Source organism: Arachis duranensis, chromosome 8, assembly GCF_000817695.3.
Source record: "Arachis duranensis cultivar V14167 chromosome 8, aradu.V14167.gnm2.J7QH, whole genome shotgun sequence".
NCBI lineage: Eukaryota > Viridiplantae > Streptophyta > Magnoliopsida > Fabales > Fabaceae > Arachis > Arachis duranensis.
In genome coordinates, this window is record NC_029779.3 from 30,426,295 (window position 1) to 30,434,272 (window position 7,978).

Sequence of the window (7,978 nt, forward strand, 5' to 3'; positions counted from 1 at the left end):
TATATATGTTCTACAAAAATTAAAAAAGAAAAAAAAGGAAGAACGAAGGGGCGGTGGCGGGTTGGACGCAGGGGTAGCGCGCGGGTTGGACACAGGGGGTGATGGAGTGGGAACTGATGATGATGGAATTGGGGATAGGTTTGGGGGTGGAGGGAGAGACGAAGGGATGTTGGGTGTGGGTGGGGTGGGGTTTTATTTTTTTTAATATTATTTTTAATTTTTATTAATAATTAAGGGTAATTTGGTCCAAAAAATAGAAAAGGACGATTTTATAACGTTTTGTAACGTTGAGGATGATTTTAATAAAAAAAAAGCTTAGGGACGAAATCCATTTTAACCCTAGACCTTGGGGACGAAAAAAGTACTTATCCCTTAATTAAATAAAAGAATTTATTTTAATGTATGTGACTTGACCTGACCTAGATAAGAAGTTGGACTTATGAAGAGAAGCACTAGAAATATATGGTTTGCATATAAGCTGTAGCAAGACGGAATATATGGAATGTAAGTTCAGTTTGAGAAAAGAAAATCCTAATATAGAGGTGAAGATTGGAGAAAACATCTTACCAAAAGTTACAAGTTTTAAGTATCAGGTAGGTTGGTCAAAATGGCGGAGTGCATATGGTTTTATATGCGACAAAAAAGTGCCTTTAAAACTTAAAGGTAAATTCTATCGCACTGCTATAAGACCGGTTATGCTTTATGGTACAAAGTGTTGGGCGGCCAAAGGGAAGCACGAACATAAGCTGAGTGTGGCAGAGATGAATATGTTGAGATGGATGAGTGGTCATACACGATTGGATGAAATAAGGAGCGAAGATATAAGGGAGAGAGTTGGAGTAGCACCCAGTGTGGAAAAGATGGTTGAATCGCGTCTCAGGTGGTTTGGACATATGAGAAGAAGACCGATAGAACACCCAATCAGGAGGGTGGATGAGATGGAAGATGGATAATGGGTGAAAGGTAGAGAAAGACCTAAGAAGACCATACATGAGGTGGTCAAACGAGATTTACATGTAAACGGTCTCTCTGTAGACGTGATACATAACAAAACATAATGGCGTCGTTTGATTCATGTAGCGGACCCCACCTAGTGGGACAAGACTTTGTTGTTGTTGTTATTGTTGTTGTTGTTGTTGTTGTTGTTGTATGTGTAAAGCGCCAATTACGTATCAAATTCGTTATTATATGGAACATCCACGGGTGTTTTTACTTAATATTGAGGATGTGGATATTTTGTGGGTATGTGGTTGGAGGTTCAACACGTGAAAGGTGTAGTGATAGAGAGCGTCAGCGACGTGGCCATTTTTCGACAACACAGGGAGGATGTGGTGATTTGGCGATTGCAGACGGGTGGCAATGCTCTGCCAACATGTGGGAGCGTGTTGCCCCAGAGTCCGTGAAACATTGTAGGGTTTCTAGCGTTTCCGAAGAACCCGCAGCAATACGGGGACGTGTTGCAGGTGGTCTGCATTCAGGAGACAGTCTCTCTACCTTAATAATTAGCGATGACAGTAGAGTTTTATAAATTGAGCTTCTTTCTGACCCATTCACGCATCATTTGTTAGTGTTAGCAGAAGAAGAAGAGAGTGTTAGTGTCAGGAGTGTGTTAACAATCGTAGTGTGAGTAGTGTATTGAAAGAAAAAAATTATATAAAAAAATTATTAGTTTGTAGTGATTAAAACTACATGGTACGTAATTATACGACACCCGAAAAAAATATTATCAATTATTCAGATCATCCAATTTATGTAAGTTGATAAATTTTTTATGTATTTAAATATTTTTAATTTTTGTTATTGTTAGTATCATATAAAAATATAGTATTATTATTTTAGTATTTTTATTTTTTGGTATTTTATTAATATTTTCAAATAATATTTTTATTTGTCTAATATAATCATATTTTATTTTATATAAATGTGAATATATATATTTTTTAATTTTTTTGTTATAAGCCAATCGTACCCATGCCCATACGTCTTGCATTTTGTATAGAATGTTTGTGGCTCAGACTCATAAATATTGTAGTTGACTCCTCTAGAGATAGTGTAACTTCTTATTACTGCAACGACAGACTTTCTAAAACTATATTTCATTCCGATCTTGAACTCTCCGTCTTCAGGATTAGCAACACCTATAGAAAGCAAAAATCATCATTCATTGATCCATCCAAAATATAAATTAAGAAAAATGTATTATTCACTCATCACGTACCTATGTTTGCATATTCCGGGAATTCCAGTGCATTCATGGCGTCAAGATCCAAGTTATGCATAAAAGGTGGGACATTCATCAGTTGACTAACTGCGGGATGTACCACTACATTCTCCGCTGCTGCTTCAACTCCCACATCACCATCCTCATCTTCATCGCTGGCTTCATAAGTGGCTTCGAAATCCTCTTCGCTCTCACTGTTTATTCCTTCGTACACTGCAGCTGTATCATCCTCTATATGTAAATCATTTTGAATCTCATCTGCCCTACGTTTCCAAAATCAACATACAGCTCAATCTGTGGTTGTCGCATCTGAGTTTGCCGGTGAATTTATAACATATTCTGCATACTCACTTCGTCAATGATCGGCATAATATCAAACTGTAGACTACCAAAAACTATAACCGGATTCCGATACATAATACTACTCACTCTCCTTAATATACCGTTCTCTATATTTTGACAGAGACCGTTCTGAGCTCCATGAATGTTATGGTGTATGGAGCCACAAACGAAAATGGATTACAATACACAAACCTCACTCCTTCTTGAGTATTCTGTATAATCTCACTGTTATGATACACTACCAAGTTTGTGATATCCTCTATCACACCAGAAACACACTTAAACAACTCTTCTCTTCGCAATGAAATGGTATCAAGCTTGGCCATATATAGGCAGAGCAGTCAACAATCCCCCACGTGTTATATCGCTATTGAATCACAAAATGACACGTCAACAACGCGCCCACGTGTTGATGCTGCCGTCCAATCACACTTCGCCACATCATCAATATGCCCCCATGTGTTGAGGGTGCATCGACTCACGCATTTCCACGTTAGCAACATGCTCCTGCGTGTTGAGGGTGCCTCAAATCACGAATTGTCACGACAGCAATATGCCTTCCACGTGTTGCGTCAGCACGTCCCTACGTGCGCAACGCGCCCTTACGTGTTGGTGTTGTACTTCTGATACGTTCACCAACGTGTAAATACACAAAAAATGTCTACTTTTACCTAAAACACCAATATATTCTCTATATTAAAAAAATGAGCTACTTATAATTATTAAAAGAATTTTAAAAATAGAAGATCATTCTGATTTTATTTAAAATAAAATTTTGAGTGATGTTTCTATGTGGCTAATTCACTGTCCAAGGTAAAGTTTCTTTCAAGGAGGCGGCTCAGATAAAGACGCCTAAAACGTCTTTTTTTAAAGATGTTTTCATATTGTGTTTTAATTGGTTTCTATATAATTTATTCGGTGTTACTCATCACATATTATTAAATTCCTCAAAAAATTTTCTTTCCAAAAATAATAAAAAAATTTAATTTGGACTAAAACAAAAAAATAATAGATTAACTATTAGATTTTTTTAAAAGATTATTTATATAAAAAATATATCACATTCATCAAAATATATATAACAAGCTCAAGACTCGTAAACTTTTTATTTTATATATATATATAACAAGCTCAAGACTCTTAAAATTTTTATAAATAAAAAGTAATTAATTTATATTCGTACAATATATAAAATAATTACTATATTATTATTATATTATAGATTAAGATTCACTAATTTAATTTTTTTTAATTTTTAATATAAGCATTAGAAATAAATAAAATTTGTATAACTAAATGTAGTGTAACAAAATATATATGAAATTAATTAGAGTGGTGTAATAAATATATACAATATTAATTAGTTCTTAAAAAATTCTAAAAAAATGTTTCTTTCATTTTAGTAAAATAACTATTTATTAAAGTAGACAAATTAATTATTTTCTTTTCATATACAATTTTTTTAAGACATAAAAGTAATTAATTAGGACATTGGTTAAGATAATTAAAGTCACTATTTCATTAAATTTTTAATTTAAAAAAAAGGTTAAGATAATTAAAGTCACTATTTTATTAAATTTTTAATTTAAAGAAAAATCCTAGTTAATTTTGGTATAGAAATTTCGAATTTGAAAACATTGATAAAAATTATGTTGAATTTTGATTTATTTGATTCTCATTTAAATTAATCACTACATAAGTTAAAGTTCTGTTTTGAAGTTATATTCGAGCTTTAAAGTTTCAATTTACTTAGTTTGATTTTTTAATAGGTATCCGTGACTCATATTAGGGTTTTAAGTGTTTAATTGAAAAAAAATAAGGTAAAAAATTTTCAATTGTCACATCAAATAGTCGCTAGAATGTATAATGTAGTAGTCGTTAGTCCATCTCAGCATGTCGTTAACGATTTTGTGAGACAGTGACAAAAATAAGATTAGGAACCAATATGAGTCATAATTATAAGTTGGAAGACTAAATTGAGTAAATCGAAATTTTTGAAATTGGATTGAAACATAGATGTTAGAACCGAACCAGTGATTGAACCGGTCAAGCTACTGGTTCACTGATTTATTGGTTCAACCGATAAATCACTGGTTGAACCGATAAAACCGGTCTCACGTAAATATAAATTATAAAATAGTTAAAAACTTAAAATTAAAATTTGAAATACATATCTTTACTAACATTTTATGAAGAATCAAGTCTCAACTTCTAAAAATAACTAATATAAAAAAACCACAAAGCCTGTCATCTAACTATAATATCAGTAGATCTTAACACTAACATCAAAACAAATAACCTTAATCACAATACTAGCAATAAAATAGATCAAGTAAATTAATAAATTTTTAGTGAAATTTATATTTATATTAATAATAGTATATAATTAAAATATAATTAATTTTAAAAATAGAAAAAACAAAAATTAAATTAAATTAGATATTTATGTATACTATATAATTAGTATTTGTCAAAAATAATACTTAAAAGTGCAATGGCTAAGTGGCAAATAGAGGTTGTTTTTGCTCCAAGATTCTTGGTTCGAGACATTGTGGAGACATTTTAAAATTTTTTTCAAGCAGACCATTTTGGTTAGATCGGTTTGCACCGGTTCTTACCGGTTCATACCGATTTTATTCCTTAAACGGTCCAAGGAGTAAACCAAACCGGACTAGGGTCTAGTTCTAGTCCGGTTCACTAGTTTTTCGGTCGAACCAGCCGATCCAGTAATTAAGATCTAATAATGGTTTATAATAAAAGAAGCATTCTTTTACAACAATGAACCTATAGTAGTAGTTAGGTGTGTTCATAGATTAGATCATATCCACAGTATTTATCCGTATCTGATATGTAATTTGAGGATATGATCTGATCTGTAAGATGATCGGATTGGATCGAATCGGATCCACATTCTAATCAGATAGAAGTAAATATGTTTAAAAAAGTAAACAAAAAAAATTATTGACTTTTTTTATAAAAATAATTTTTTTAATATTTTTTATTTTATGGATATATTTGATATCTGATCCAAACATAAAAAGTGCAAATATCGAATTTGATCTAATGAGTTTAGTGCGGATTGGATTGAAATTTCAGGCATATCCCATCTGTAAACACCTCTAGCAATAATAACTAAAAAATTATAATGATTATATTTTTAACTAAGAGGAAATGCAAACAAAAAAGTACTAAATAGAAGAACATTTAATCAAATATTAAAAGAAAATTTTACTTTAAAAACAGTTGGACTTTTTTTGCTCATATATATATATAATGTAATAATAATAATAATAATATAATAATTATTTTATATATCACACAAATATAAACATTTTTTTCTGTAATCTTAAGAAAGGTTTTGTAAGTCCCTAATGTAACACCCTACCACACTAAACTTTACACTTAATTCGTAAAACAGAAGTCGTGTGGTATTACGACCTCTAAAATAAAATGAGTACATATAATAGCAGAAGAATTATAGTATGCTAGGAGCATTGAAGAATAGAGGAAATAAAAATCACGAAATAAAAGCGCAACACTAAAGGAACGAGTTAACTTACATGCTAAGAAAACCTTAACTATTAAACATAAGATATCAGGAGTAAGAATAGAGTGCCAAAGACATAAAATAACAAGCTCCTAACTCAGCCCGCGAAGTTAAGACTCGCCAGAGAATATTTACACATATACACATACATATCCAAAACCCAAAAGTTCATATACACAGTCCTGCCTCTCCATAAACCTCTAAGAGGATAAAAAAGAACAAGTTATGCAGAGAGAAAACTAAATACATATATATACATCAATGTATAGCAAAACTACCCAGTAACCACTCCGCTTCAAGAGTCCAGACACCTAACGAGATGCCTCTCTACCTGCATCTGAAAAACAACAACATAGTATAGAATGAGAACCGGAGGTTCTCAGTATGGTAAAGGTGCCACACACATAATATATAAGGTCATGGAAATGTCAGAGGCAATTCTAGAATGCCGACACTCAGATTATAGAGCTTAAAGTATTAAACAGGAGCCATAAAATGTGGTTTTCTAAAAATATTTAAACCTAACTTAACTTAACCTTAAATCTAAGTCCCATACTACCCTTCCTCCATACCTCCAACTCCATCATGCATTTTCACAGACAAATAAACAGGTAAAGGTAAGCACAAGAAAGTTACAATTACTGTAGGTAACAAATACACATTTAACATGGCAAGTACATCTAGGCACACCCAATTAAAGCACAAGCAAGTAGTTCAAGTAATATGCATATGATGCATGCCTGTCCTACGGCTGATGAGGCTCATTTGTTGGTTATCCAGCCAACCCGACAAGTCTGAATTGTACTTAGATTGTCCCCCAACGTGCATCCCCAAGATTCTATGCATAGCTTTATCTCAAATAATCAATATTGCTCAATGGAGGTAACATTTCCGGGAATTTATATAGTGCCCGGTCACACTTACGTCGTAGGATCAACAGAGTATCGAGTTTTCAACCCGGTACACGTGGTGGCGAGCCACGATACTTTATCTAGGGAATCTCGTATCTCAGATCATTAAATCATTCATTAGTCCAAATTAAATGTTTTTTATTGTTTTTGAAAAGAAAATATTTTGATGAATTTAATAATATGTGATGAGAAACATCGAATAAATTATACAAAAATCAATTAAAATACAATATAAAAATATCTTTAAAAAAACGTTTTAGGTATCTTTACCTAAGTGACCTTCTCCCCAATGATGTTGAATCGGCTTATTCTTTAATGAATGAAATATACGTCGTCGCATCATCAAGAACACAGTCTGATAATTTTAAAAGATGCTCAAGTCAATACAAATGTATTTCTTATTTCTTTTCTTTTTCATTTAAAAAACATACCTCTGTTGTCTCTGGAACTCCTTTCTTATTAGTGAACTATAAGAGATATTCATTGACACTTTGTATGGCACAGTTGGTTATAGGTGTGTATTTAATTAATTCTAATAATGTACATAATCATTATATGCAAAACCGAGAATTATAACGGCGTATATATAGAGCAGATTGTAATCCGAGTTTAATATATCGAGATCAACATAAAAGAATCTTTTAAAAGTAAAATAAGATTTTTAGGTGGTGTTTGTTTATACGAATGAAACATTGAGATAAAAATATAAATTATATATAAAGACATAAAATTATATTTGACAGATGAAATATGAATAGAGATATTATATTTAAAAACATTGAATTAATATATTTTATATTTATCTTGACAGAAAAAATATAAAAATACTAACAAAAAACATAATTTATTTTTTATTTTTTATTATTTTTTAATCTTTTATAATTATATTTTTTATTATTATATATTTTTTAAAATTTTTTGGATAAAAAAATAAGAATAAGTTAATTTTTTATAATT